Genomic DNA, 14359 nt, shown 5'->3' on the forward strand with positions numbered 1-14359 from the left:
CCTTAGCTTGGACCCTCTCCCAATAAGCCAATGCATCTGCCTCAGACGCGCATCGGCCTGTATGCGTTTGCTGACGATGTGGGGACGCCAAGTGAGCCTGCGGTCCAGGGTAAGTCCTAGGTACTTGGGTGCGGGTGCGTTGGGAATGATGACTCCGTTTAGCGTGACCGGTGGGCAGTCTCCTCTCCTTAGTGCAAATGTTGTTTGGGTAGATTTTTCCGCGTTCACTACGATGTTCCACCTGCTGAGCCAGGGATGTAGCGCGTCCATTTGCCTTTGGATTGTTTCGGAGGCTTCTCGTGGGTCGGATGAGGAGGCGAGGAAAGCCGTGTCATCTGCATAAGTCGCTATAGTTAGGTTCCTGGAGGGGATTATGGGAAGGTCTGCGGTGTAAAGGGTGTACAGTATTGGTCCGAGCACACTGCCTTGCGGAACTCCAGCTCTGATCAGTCTGGGTAGGCTTATTGCACTTCCGCATCTGACTTGGAATGCTCTTCCCTCAGTGTAGGATTTGAGGAGGGTAAAATGGGGGCTTGGGAGGTAGGATTTGAGTTTATGGAGGAGTCCAGGATGCCAAACTCTGTCGAATGCCTGCTTCACGTCGAGCATTACAGCGCAGCAGTATTTCTTTTGCTCGAATGCCTCGAGGATCCGTTCGACTAGCCGGTGGCATTGCTCTGGTGTTCCGTGGGAGCGCCTGAAGCCAAACTGGTGATCGGGGATCAAACCAGCCTCATCCAGTACTGGCAATACTCTGCGCAAAAATACTCTTTCGAGTATTTTGGAGAGGATTGCCAGCAAACTAATCGGACGATAGGAGGCGAGATTGGCTTCAGGCTTACCAGGCTTGAGGAGGACAATAACCTCTGCTCTTTTCCACTCTTCCGGGAAGTACCCTAGCCGGAAGCAGCTGTTGTAAATGCTGGCCAGCATTTGTGTGCAGCGGAATGGGAGCATTTTTAGGGCCGCCGCATCTATACGATCCAGGCCTGGAGATTTGTTGTTCTTCAGTAGAGCAATCTCCTGCGCAACTTCCTCAGGGTCGACTGGTTCCAACGGGGGACCGGGAGAGCTTGGGCTATTGAGAAACCGGGCTGTTTCAGCATGTTCTTCGGCAGTGCAGCAGTCGAACGGAGAGAAGGCGTTGTAAAGGTGTTCGGCGAAAGCTTCTGCTCTTTCAGCATCCGAACGGCACCAGGATCCATCTGCTTTGCGCACTGCGGAAACCTTTTTGGCTGGTCGTTTAATGTGGCGGGTGACGTTCCACAGATTGTGGTCTGGGTCCCCGGGAGAGAGTTCCTCGAGGAATCTGAGGAAGGAGTCCTGGCGTAGGCTGGAGATCTTGTCCTTCAACTCCTTTGTGGCGTGATTGAGCGCTGTTTTGTCTCTTGGATTGCGCGTCAAGAACCAAACTCTCCTGAGACGCCTCTTCTCAGTCACGAGTGCCGCAATTTCCGGGGACCAGAGGTGGAGGTCCCTGCTAGGTGTTCTCGCAGTCTTTGGTGGCGGTGGGCTTGCGAATTCCGCAGCGTTTTGCATCTGCCTGGTGAGATTCCCGATAGCTTCATCAATGTTCCTGGGTGTGTTGAGGATGGGGTTCGGATTGACGGTGGAGAGCATCCAGGACGCGAACTTGGCGGCGTCGGTATATTTTCCAGTGAGCCTTCTGAGCGGGGTTTTCCTGAGGACTGGCGTGTTGATTAGCACGTTTATTGCACAGTGGTCTGACAGGAGATCAGCATTTGTTGTGCAGCTGATCTTCGCATGCCCTATGCCTTTCGACACAGCAAAGTCCAGCAGGTCTGGAGTCTTGAGGGGATTCGTTGGCCAGTGAGTGGGCTCGCCAGTGGAGTGGCAGTCCAGTCGGTGGCGTTGCAGGTACCCAAACAGAGTTTTCCCTTTGGGGTTGTTGGCGCGCGATCCCCACCAAGAATGTTTGGCGTTATAATCTCCAGCTGCTATGAAGCGGGGCCCAAAATGCTCGAAGAACTCACTGAGGTGAGATGCTGTTATGCGGTATCTGGGGGGAAAGTAGACCGCTCCAATGTCTAAATCTCCTTGCGGGCTGACAATCCTGATGACAGGACATTGTGCCCAGTCTTGCTGAAACGCGGGCAGCTCTAGGTATTGAATACCGCTCCTGATGAGGATGGCTGCTCCACCGCGTGCTCTGCCAGAAGGATGGTCTGCATGGATGAGGTCATATCCGCTGATATTAAAGTGGGATCTGGGGGAGAAGTGGGTTTCGGCTACGAGTAGGATATCGATCTGGTGGGTCTTCAGATGGTGCTCGACTATGGCCTTGCTGTTCTGCAGGCCGTTCGCATTCCAGACGACTAGGTGGAGCTTTAGTTGCATGACTTGCTGTTGAGAATGGTGGCCACCAGCTGTGTCATCTGGGTGAACATGCGCTCCATCATCCTTTCCATCATTCCTTCCATGCGAGCGAACATCGCTTCTATCTGACCGGAGTGTGGGGTTTCTGTTTGGGTTTGGACTGGGGTTGTGGGATTCTGCGGTGCTGCGTGCACTCCGTTGAGGGCGTCTCGGTAGCTCCTGCCAGAGGTGACGTTTGGTGATGCCACGGGCGGCGCCTTGTTAGCATTAGCGACGGGCCTTGTTTTCGGAGCAGCGAGTGCTTTGGCCCTTTTGTATGCAGGGCATCCCTTGAAAGACGCAGGATGGTCCGCCTGGCAGTGGAAGCAGCACGCTTTGTCGTCCTCCCTCTTCTCACATGCCCTCGATTCGTGAGGGCCTCCACACTTTACACATCGGTATTCCAGGAAGCAGTAACGCTGTGTATGACCGAATCCTTGGCACCTGAAGCATTGAGGCACGTCGTTGAACTTCTGCGGCGGTTCAATGGTTACTACCGACCTGCAGATCCGCTTGACTTGGTAGACGTCTTTGTTGTTGCTGGAAGGCTCCAGGTTGGCGAAGAATATTCCCAGCGGTTCTTTAGTTCTTCTGCCAATGGGATTGTGCAGATCTCTAACAGCGTGCCCTTGTCTGCGAAGGTCTTCAATGATTTCCTCACGATCGGTGGAGTGGTGGAGTCCTTTGATGACAACCTTGTATGCACGTTCATCTTTCGGCTGGAAAGTCCGATGCCTCTTGTTTTGGGCCACAAGTTGGAGACGCAGAGCTGTATAGGACTCTTTGTCCGGCATCATGACACGTACGTTGTTGCCATTCACGGTCTTGTAGGTAAAATTGTTCTTCGGGCCTACAAGAGTCGTGATCATCTTGACGAGTGCCGAGATGTTGGTCACATCGGGGATAAAAATCGGAGGTGGCTTGATGGTCTTCGGGGTGGGCTTTGGTTTCTCGGGGGTCTTGGGCTTGGAATCATCTTTAGGTCCGGGTTCGTCATCAGAGCTCTCTTGGTCGTACTCGTCTTCTTCGGTCGAGAGTAAAGCGAAGGCGTTGTTGGCGAGCTTCTTGCGCAGAGCTGCGCTAGTGCTTGGCTTATCTTCCAGCTCCTCTCCCTGTGCTTTCTTTGCCGGTTTTCGCTTTATCTCGCCCGGCTCTGTATGCGAGGTGCTTCCCTCGCTGCTGGAGCTGCTCTTGCGTGTTCTCAGAGCCTTTTTGCGTGGTGTTGTTCCAAGCTTGTGGGTGCGCGGGGGGGCCTGCCAGTCCATCTTCTCCAAAGTTGATAAGGAGTGAGGAGGGGGGGGGGGGGGAAGCTGGGCACCGTAAGCCGGTGAGCCAGGCAGCACGTGGCTGCTGCTTTGCAATTATACCGCTGCTTCGAGCACTGGGTTTTTTGCGCTGATAACACGCACACTCGGGTGTGCGATGGTGTTAGTGCGAACTACCGTTAGGTACGTTGGCTGGGCCAATCAAAACGCGCGACAAGATCACGCGACGCGAAGTGGCTGGGCACAAGTAACGGGACTTACAACTGTGAACAATTTGCTAACAATTTGCTAACAATTTGCTGTCGATCCGCAGGCACGTCTGCACTCGTCGAGTGTTCGATCGCGACTGCATCAATTTAGTGACGCATATGATATTGTCCCTATCATATAATTAATATAAAGACTTTAAATGAATTGAAAATGTATCAAAAAGATATGCCATAAAAAAAAAAAAAAAATCAAGTCAAAATTCAAATTTAGTGACGCATATGATATTGTCCCTATCATATAATTTTTGATATAAAGACTTTAAAGAATTGTATCAAGTTGCCAAACACCTCGTCATCAATTTAGTGACGCATATGATATTGTCCATATCATATAATTAATATAAAGACTTTAATGAATTGTGTCAAGTTGCCAAACACCTCGTCATCAATTTAGTGACGCATATGATATTGTCCCTATCATATAATTAATATAAAGACTTTAATGAATTGTGTCAAGTTGCCAAACACCTCGTCATCAATTTAGTGACGCATATGATATTGTCCATATCATATAATTAATATAAAGACTTTAATGAATTGTGTCAAGTTGCCAAACACCTCGTCATCAATTTAGTGACGCATATGATATTGTCCCTATCATATAATTTTTGATATAAAGACTTTAAAGAATTGTATCAAGTTGCCAAACACCTCGTCATCAATTTAGTGACGCATATGATATTGTCCATATCATATAATTAATATAAAGACTTTAATGAATTGTGTCAAGTTGCCAAACACCTCGTCATCAATTTAGTGACGCATATGATATTGTCCCTATCATATAATTAATATAAAGACTTTAATGAATTGTGTCAAGTTGCCAAACACCTCGTCATCAATTTAGTGACGCATATGATATTGTCCCTATCATATAATTAATATAAAGAATTTTAATGAATTGTGTCAAGTTGCCAAACACCTCGTCATCAATTTAGTGACGCATATGATATTGTCCCTATCATATAATTAATATAAAAACTTTTAATGAATTGTGTCAAGTTGCCAAACACCTCGTCATCAATTTAGTGACGCATATGATATTGTCCCTATCATATATTTTTGATATAAAGACTTTAAAGAATTGTATCAAGTTGCCAAACACCTCGTCATCAACTACTATATTATGGTTGCGCCGACCTCTCATATTGTATTCTCTTATGTGTTCATAGGATTTTGGCAATTATATACGAGTAAATTAAATAATATACTTATGAAAATGATTAATTATTATATGTATAAGGGAAAAAATGCTGAAATATTCCCATATTATCTTAGTATTATAGAGGAAAGACCGTTGCCGACCTCTCATATTGTTCAAAACTTATGTATTCATATGATTTTGGCAATTAAATGAGTAAATTAAATAATATACATATGAAAATGATTAATTATTATATGTATAAGGGAAAAAATGCTGAAATATTCCCACATTCTCTCAGTATTATAGAGAAAAGCCATTATAGTGAGAGGGTATAGTAGTGTAAACGACCGGAATTACGACAGAGGGTTCAAAAACTACTATAGGTAGGCAGTGGTTGCCGACCTCTCATATTGTTCAAAACTTATGTATTCATATGATTTTGGCAATTATATGAGTAAATTAAATAATATACATATGAAAATGATTAATTATTATATGTATAAGGGAAAAAATGCTGAAATATTCCCACATTCTCTCAGTATTATAGAGAAAAGCCATTATAGTGAGAGGGTATAGTAGTGTAAACGACCGGAATTACGACAGAGGGTTCAAAAACTACTATAGGTAGGCAGTGGTTGCCGACCTCTCATATTGTTCAAAACTTATGTATTCATATGATTTTGGGAATTATATGAGTAAATTAAATAATATACATATGAAAATGATTAATTATTATATGTATAAGGGAAAAAATGCTGAAATATTCCCACATTCTCTCAGTATTATAGAGAAAAGCCATTATAGTGAGAGGGTATAGTAGTGTAAACGACCGGAATTACGACAGAGGGTTCAAAAACTACTATAGGTAGGCAGTGGTTGCCGACCTCTCATATTGTTCAAAACTTATGAATTCATATGATTTTGGGAATTATATGAGTAAATTAAATAATATACATATGAAAATGATTAATTATTATATGTATAAGGAAAAAAATGCTGAAATATTCCCACATTCTCTTAGTATTATAGAGAAAAGCCATTATAGGGAGAGGGTATAGTAGTGTAAACGACCGGAATTACGACAGAGGGTTCAAAAACTACTATAGGTAGGCAGTGGTTGCCGACCTCTCATATTGTTCAAAACTTATGTATTCATATGATTTTGGCAATAATATGAGTAAATTAAATAATAAACATATGAAAATTAATATGTATTATATGTATAAAGAAAAAAATAATCATATTATATATGAATAATGGAAAAAAAAATGAAATGTTCATATAATCTCTTAATATATAAGAGAATAGCCCGTATGTTGGGTGGCAAACGGAATTGAAAATACCCGCTTTGACGACAGCGGGTTCAAAAACTACTATAGGTAGGCAGTGGTTGCCGACCTCCCGCATTATTCGAAATATTTATTTCGGATTATGTTTATATTGGTTACATACAATAAAGTATATTATTATCCGTACAAATTTGTTTCTCAGTTCTATAGAACACGGGACTTGGCTCCGCGGATAATAGGAATATACGCTTTTTAGATAATATCGTTGAAACAAAAGTCAAGTTTCTATTATATATAGAATAACAAATCGTTTCCATATATTATCGTTAATTTTTGGAGGCAGGCAAATATTTATTTATTACCTGCCGTATAGTTGGATTATTATATCGTTACGGTATAATACAAATATGGATTCTTATGAAAGAAATATAAAATTATATATTAAATGTGGAAATATTATCATATGCGCTTGGTTTTATGTTATATATTACCAGAGAGATATATGAAAAGAGATAAATTTTAAATTTATCTTCAAAATGCAAATGATTTAACTTAATATTTATATTGGTTAAACAAAAATTGTACATGTGTGGATACAATAATTATGTATGTTGGAAATAAAATGATATTTTATAATGAAATATGTATATATAAAAAGATATAATTATAGAAACATATATATTACAATAATTATATGAAATTCTTGTTATATTGGTAAAACAAGTATAAATTAAAAATGAAATTATGGATTACGAATGCTATATAAAAATGGCCGTAATCGAATGGATATTTTACTTATAAATATATATTTAAAATTTTACCCAAAGGCGAAATATTGAATTTTATTCAATATAATAAAAATCATGGAATTATATAAAGTGAAAAATCCATATATCTATTATATTGCTTATTTCGATTCAAAAAATATGAATGGAATATGAAGGAAAAACATTATTCTGGTTGATCCTGCCAGTAGTTATATGCTTGTCTCAAAGATTAAGCCATGCATGTCTAAGTACACACGAATTAAAAGTGAAACCGCAAAAGGCTCATTATATCAGTTATGGTTCCTTAGATCGTTAACAGTTACTTGGATAACTGTGGTAATTCTAGAGCTAATACATGCAATTAAAACATGAACCTTATGGGACATGTGCTTTTATTAGGCTAAAACCAAGCGATCGCAAGATCGTTATATTGGTTGAACTCTAGATAACATGCAGATCGTATGGTCTTGTACCGACGACAGATCTTTCAAATGTCTGCCCTATCAACTTTTGATGGTAGTATCTAGGACTACCATGGTTGCAACGGGTAACGGGGAATCAGGGTTCGATTCCGGAGAGGGAGCCTGAGAAACGGCTACCACATCTAAGGAAGGCAGCAGGCGCGTAAATTACCCACTCCCAGCTCGGGGAGGTAGTGACGAAAAATAACAATACAGGACTCATATCCGAGGCCCTGTAATTGGAATGAGTACACTTTAAATCCTTTAACAAGGACCAATTGGAGGGCAAGTCTGGTGCCAGCAGCCGCGGTAATTCCAGCTCCAATAGCGTATATTAAAGTTGTTGCGGTTAAAACGTTCGTAGTTGAACTTGTGCTTCATACGGGTAGTACAACTTACAATTGTGGTTAGTACTATACCTTTATGTATGTAAGCGTATTACCGGTGGAGTTCTTATATGTGATTAAATACTTGTATTTTTTCATATGTTCCTCCTATTTAAAAACCTGCACTAGTGCTCTTAAACGAGTGTTATTGTGGGCCGGTACTATTACTTTGAACAAATTAGAGTGCTTAAAGCAGGCTTCAAATGCCTGAATATTCTGTGCATGGGATAATGAAATAAGACCTCTGTTCTGCTTTCATTGGTTTTCAGATCAAGAGGTAATGATTAATAGAAGCAGTTTGGGGGCATTAGTATTACGACGCGAGAGGTGAAATTCTTGGACCGTCGTAAGACTAACTTAAGCGAAAGCATTTGCCAAAGATGTTTTCATTAATCAAGAACGAAAGTTAGAGGTTCGAAGGCGATCAGATACCGCCCTAGTTCTAACCATAAACGATGCCAGCTAGCAATTGGGTGTAGCTACTTTTATGGCTCTCTCAGTCGCTTCCCGGGAAACCAAAGCTTTTGGGCTCCGGGGGAAGTATGGTTGCAAAGCTGAAACTTAAAGGAATTGACGGAAGGGCACCACCAGGAGTGGAGCCTGCGGCTTAATTTGACTCAACACGGGAAAACTTACCAGGTCCGAACATAAGTGTGTAAGACAGATTGATAGCTCTTTCTCGAATCTATGGGTGGTGGTGCATGGCCGTTCTTAGTTCGTGGAGTGATTTGTCTGGTTAATTCCGATAACGAACGAGACTCAAATATATTAAATAGATATCTTCAGGATTATGGTGCTGAAGCTTATGTAGCCTTCATTCATGGTGGCAGTAAAATGTTTATTGTGTTTGAATGTGTTTATGTAAGTGGAGCCGTACCTGTTGGTTTGTCCCATTATAAGGACACTAGCTTCTTAAATGGACAAATTGCGTCTAGCAATAATGAGATTGAGCAATAACAGGTCTGTGATGCCCTTAGATGTCCTGGGCTGCACGCGCGCTACAATGAAAGTATCAACGTGTATTTCCTAGACCGAGAGGTCCGGGTAAACCGCTGAACCACTTTCATGCTTGGGATTGTGAACTGAAACTGTTCACATGAACTTGGAATTCCCAGTAAGTGTGAGTCATTAACTCGCATTGATTACGTCCCTGCCCTTTGTACACACCGCCCGTCGCTACTACCGATTGAATTATTTAGTGAGGTCTCCGGACGTGATCACTGTGACGCCTTGCGTGTTACGGTTGTTTCGCAAAAGTTGACCGAACTTGATTATTTAGAGGAAGTAAAAGTCGTAACAAGGTTTCCGTAGGTGAACCTGCGGAAGGATCATTATTGTATAATATCCTTACCGTTAATAAACATTTGTTATAATACAAATAAATACAATTTACCAAAATAAAAATATTACAAAATGATTCTACGGAATCAAAAGTTAAAGTGAAAATAAAATGTAGATGGCTTTTATTTTATTTATATGTGGGGCTTGGCAACCTCATAAAAAGACTTTAACATTATTAATGTTGTTGTGCGTATTTGTGGCAGTACTTACTACAACAACGGCGTTTCCTATAAAAACAAATTCTCGAAAATGGAAATCGAAGAAACTAAACTAAATTCGAAAGTGGAAGTCGAATTAAAATTAAAATAATTTTGAATGTGGTAATCGAAATAAGTTTGTGTGTATATGGACCATAATATACACGCGTTGCGAATATGTATTGTTCATCTATGTTATGAGCATACGTTGGCTAATGCAACAACCTAAAATATACAATGTTTGTACCTGTCATCCATCAGGTTAATGTTTTATATAAATTTTGCAGTATGTGTCACCCAAAATAGCAAACCATAACCAGATTATTATGATACATAATGCTTATATGAAACTAAGACATTTCGCAACATTTATTTTAGGTATAAAAATAAATTTATTGAAGGAATTGATATATGCCAGTAAAATGGTGTATTTTTAATTTCTTTCAATAAAAACAATATTGACATTATATAAAAATGAATTATAAAACTCTAAGCGGTGGATCACTCGGCTCATGGGTCGATGAAGAACGCAGCAAACTGTGCGTCATCGTGTGAACTGCAGGACACATGAACATCGACATTTTGAACGCATATCGCAGTCCATGCTGTTATGTACTTTAATTAATTTTATAGTGCTGCTTGGACTACATATGGTTGAGGGTTGTAAGACTATGCTAATTAAGTTGTTTATAAATTTTTTATAAGCATATGGTATATTATTGGATTAAATAATGATTTTATTCATAATATTAAAAAAGAAATGAAAAACATTATCTCACATTTGAATGTGAAAAACGAAGAGAAATATTTTCTTTTTCAATCAAATAATACTGAGAAATGTCTAGCATAAAAAATTGAAATATTTTTCATCTAGAATTGTCTCTTATTAATGATTCGAAAAAAAAAAAACTTGGTTATGTTATTATTCTTCGTTGGTTCGTTAAATGGATAAAAAATAACTTTGCTTACAAGAACTATTGGAACTATTTATAACGAATTTAATTGATTGTTTTATCATTTATATATAAAGAATTTATGGCAAAATATAGTTATATATACAACCTCAACTCATATGGGACTACCCCCTGAATTTAAGCATATTAATTAGGGGAGGAAAAGAAACTAACAAGGATTTTCTTAGTAGCGGCGAGCGAAAAGAAAACAGTTCAGCACTAAGTCACTTTGTCTATATGGCAAATGTGAGATGCAGTGTATGGAGCGTCAATATTCTAGTATGAGAAATTAATGATTTAAGTCCTTCTTAAATGAGGCCATTTACCCATAGAGGGTGCCAGGCCCGTATAACGTTAATGATTACTAGATGATGTTTCCAAAGAGTCGTGTTGCTTGATAGTGCAGCACTAAGTGGGTGGTAAACTCCATCTAAAACTAAATATAACCATGAGACCGATAGTAAACAAGTACCGTGAGGGAAAGTTGAAAAGAACTCTGAATAGAGAGTTAAACAGTACGTGAAACTGCTTAGAGGTTAAGCCCGATGAACCTGAATATCCGTTATGGAAAATTCATCATTAAAATTGTAATATTTAAATAATATTATTAAGAATAATGTGCATTTTTTCCATATAAGGACATTGTAATCTATTAGCATATCCCAAATTTATCATAAAATATAACTTATAGTTTATTCCAATTAAATTGCTTGCATTTTAACACAGAATAAATGTTATTAATTTGATAAAGTGCTGATAGATTTATATTATTACAGAGCGTTAATTTTTCGGAATTATATAATGGCATAATTATCATTGATTTTTGTGTTTATTATATGCTCTTGTATGATTAACAATGCGAAAGATTCAGGATACCTTCGGGACCCGTCTTGAAACACGGACCAAGGAGTCTAACATATGTGCAAGTTATTGGGATGTAAACCTAATAGCGTAATTAACTTGACTAATAATGGGATTAGTTTTTTAGCTATTTATAGCTAATTAACACAATCCCGGGGCGTTCTATATAGTTATGTATAATGTATATTTATATTATTTATGCCTCTAACTGGAACGTACCTTGAGCATATATGCTGTGACCCGAAAGATGGTGAACTATACTTGATCAGGTTGAAGTCAGGGGAAACCCTGATGGAAGACCGAAACAGTTCTGACGTGCAAATCGATTGTCAGAATTGAGTATAGGGGCGAAAGACCAATCGAACCATCTAGTAGCTGGTTCCTTCCGAAGTTTCCCTCAGGATAGCTGGTGCATTTTAATATTATATAAAATAATCTTATCTGGTAAAGCGAATGATTAGAGGCCTTAGGGTCGAAACGATCTTAACCTATTCTCAAACTTTAAATGGGTAAGAACCTTAACTTTCTTGATATGAAGTTCAAGGTTATGATATAATGTGCCCAGTGGGCCACTTTTGGTAAGCAGAACTGGCGCTGTGGGATGAACCAAACGTAATGTTACGGTGCCCAAATTAACAACTCATGCAGATACCATGAAAGGCGTTGGTTGCTTAAAACAGCAGGACGGTGATCATGGAAGTCGAAATCCGCTAAGGAGTGTGTAACAACTCACCTGCCGAAGCAACTAGCCCTTAAAATGGATGGCGCTTAAGTTGTATACCTATACATTACCGCTAAAGTAGATGATTTATATTACTTGTGATATAAATTTTGAAACTTTAGTGAGTAGGAAGGTACAATGGTATGCGTAGAAGTGTTTGGCGTAAGCCTGCATGGAGCTGCCATTGGTACAGATCTTGGTGGTAGTAGCAAATAATCGAATGAGACCTTGGAGGACTGAAGTGGAGAAGGGTTTCGTGTGAACAGTGGTTGATCACGAGTTAGTCGGTCCTAAGTTCAAGGCGAAAGCCGAAAATTTTCAAGTAAAACAAAAATGCCTAACTATATAAACAAAGCGAATATAATACACTTGAATAATTTTGAACGAAAGGGAATACGGTTCCAATTCCGTAACCTGTTGAGTATCCGTTTGTTATTAAATATGGGCCTCGTGCTCATCCTGGCAACAGGAACGACCATAAAGAAGCCGTCGAGAGATATCGGAAGAGTTTTCTTTTCTGTTTTATAGCCGTACTACCATGGAAGTCTTTCGCAGAGAGATATGGTAGATGGGCTAGAAGAGCATGACATATACTGTTGTGTCGATATTTTCTCCTCGGACCTTGAAAATTTATGGTGGGGACACGCAAACTTCTCAACAGGCCGTACCAATATCCGCAGCTGGTCTCCAAGGTGAAGAGTCTCTAGTCGATAGAATAATGTAGGTAAGGGAAGTCGGCAAATTAGATCCGTAACTTCGGGATAAGGATTGGCTCTGAAGATTGAGATAGTCGGGCTTGATTGGGAAACAATAACATGGTTTATGTGCTCGTTCTGGGTAAATAGAGTTTCTAGCATTTATGTTAGTTACTTGTTCCCCGGATAGTTTAGTTACGTAGCCAATTGTGGAACTTTCTTGCTAAAATTTTTAAGAATACTATTTGGGTTAAACCAATTAGTTCTTATCAATTATAACGATTATCAATTAACAATCAATTCAGAACTGGCACGGACTTGGGGAATCCGACTGTCTAATTAAAACAAAGCATTGTGATGGCCCTAGCGGGTGTTGACACAATGTGATTTCTGCCCAGTGCTCTGAATGTCAAAGTGAAGAAATTCAAGTAAGCGCGGGTCAACGGCGGGAGTAACTATGACTCTCTTAAGGTAGCCAAATGCCTCGTCATCTAATTAGTGACGCGCATGAATGGATTAACGAGATTCCTACTGTCCCTATCTACTATCTAGCGAAACCACAGCCAAGGGAACGGGCTTGGAATAATTAGCGGGGAAAGAAGACCCTTTTGAGCTTGACTCTAATCTGGCAGTGTAAGGAGACATAAGAGGTGTAGAATAAGTGGGAGATATTAGACCTCGGTTTGGTATCGTCAATGAAATACCACTACTCTTATTGTTTCCTTACTTACTTGATTAAATGGAACGTGTATCATTTCCTAGCCATTATACGGATATATTTATTATATCTTATGGTATTGGGTTTTGATGCAAGCTTCTTGATCAAAGTATCACGAGTTTGTTATATAATCGCAAACAAATTCTTTAATAAAACGATGCATTTATGTATTTTTGATTTGAAAATTTGGTATAACTCCAATTACTCAGGTATGATCCAATTCAAGGACATTGCCAGGTAGGGAGTTTGACTGGGGCGGTACATCTCTCAAATAATAACGGAGGTGTCCCAAGGCCAGCTCAGTGCGGACAGAAACCACACATAGAGCAAAAGGGCAAATGCTGACTTGATCTCGGTGTTCAGTACACACAGGGACAGCAAAAGCTCGGCCTATCGATCCTTTTGGTTTAAAGAGTTTTTAACAAGAGGTGTCAGAAAAGTTACCATAGGGATAACTGGCTTGTGGCGGCCAAGCGTTCATAGCGACGTCGCTTTTTGATCCTTCGATGTCGGCTCTTCCTATCATTGTGAAGCAAAATTCACCAAGCGTTGGATTGTTCACCCATGCAAGGGAACGTGAGCTGGGTTTAGACCGTCGTGAGACAGGTTAGTTTTACCCTACTAATGACAAAACGTTGTTGCGACAGCATTCCTGCGTAGTACGAGAGGAACCGCAGGTACGGACCAATGGCACAATACTTGTTCGAGCGAACAGTGGTATGACGCTACGTCCGTTGGATTATGCCTGAACGCCTCTAAGGTCGTATCCGTGCTGGACTGCAATGATAAATAAGGGCAATTTGCATTGTATGGCTTCTAAACCATTTAAAGTTTATAATTTATTTTTAAACGACAATGGATGTGATGCCAATGTAATTTGTAACATAGTAAATTAGGAGGATCTTCGATCACCTGA

The 14359-nt window shown here is 40.1% G+C and overlaps 2 non-coding genes and 1 pseudogene across 2 annotated transcripts; all 3 read left to right on the forward strand.

Moving 5' to 3' along the window:
• Positions 1-7296: 7296 nt before the first annotated feature.
• LOC120285732 lies at positions 7297-9291 on the forward strand. Its single transcript, XR_005544952.1, has one exon. It is a non-coding gene; the product is annotated as a small subunit ribosomal RNA (ribosomal RNA).
• A 689-nt stretch (positions 9292-9980) lies between these two features.
• Positions 9981-10159, forward strand: LOC120285717. The gene has a single exon (XR_005544937.1). It is a non-coding gene; the product is annotated as a 5.8S ribosomal RNA (ribosomal RNA).
• Positions 10160-10553: 394 nt separating this feature from the next.
• Positions 10554-14240, forward strand: LOC120285737 (annotated as a pseudogene).
• Positions 14241-14359: the final 119 nt, after the last annotated feature.

This window comes from Drosophila simulans, unplaced genomic scaffold (assembly GCF_016746395.2).
Source record: "Drosophila simulans strain w501 unplaced genomic scaffold, Prin_Dsim_3.1 Segkk94_quiver_pilon, whole genome shotgun sequence".
In the NCBI taxonomy this organism is placed as follows: Eukaryota; Metazoa; Arthropoda; class Insecta; order Diptera; family Drosophilidae; genus Drosophila; species Drosophila simulans.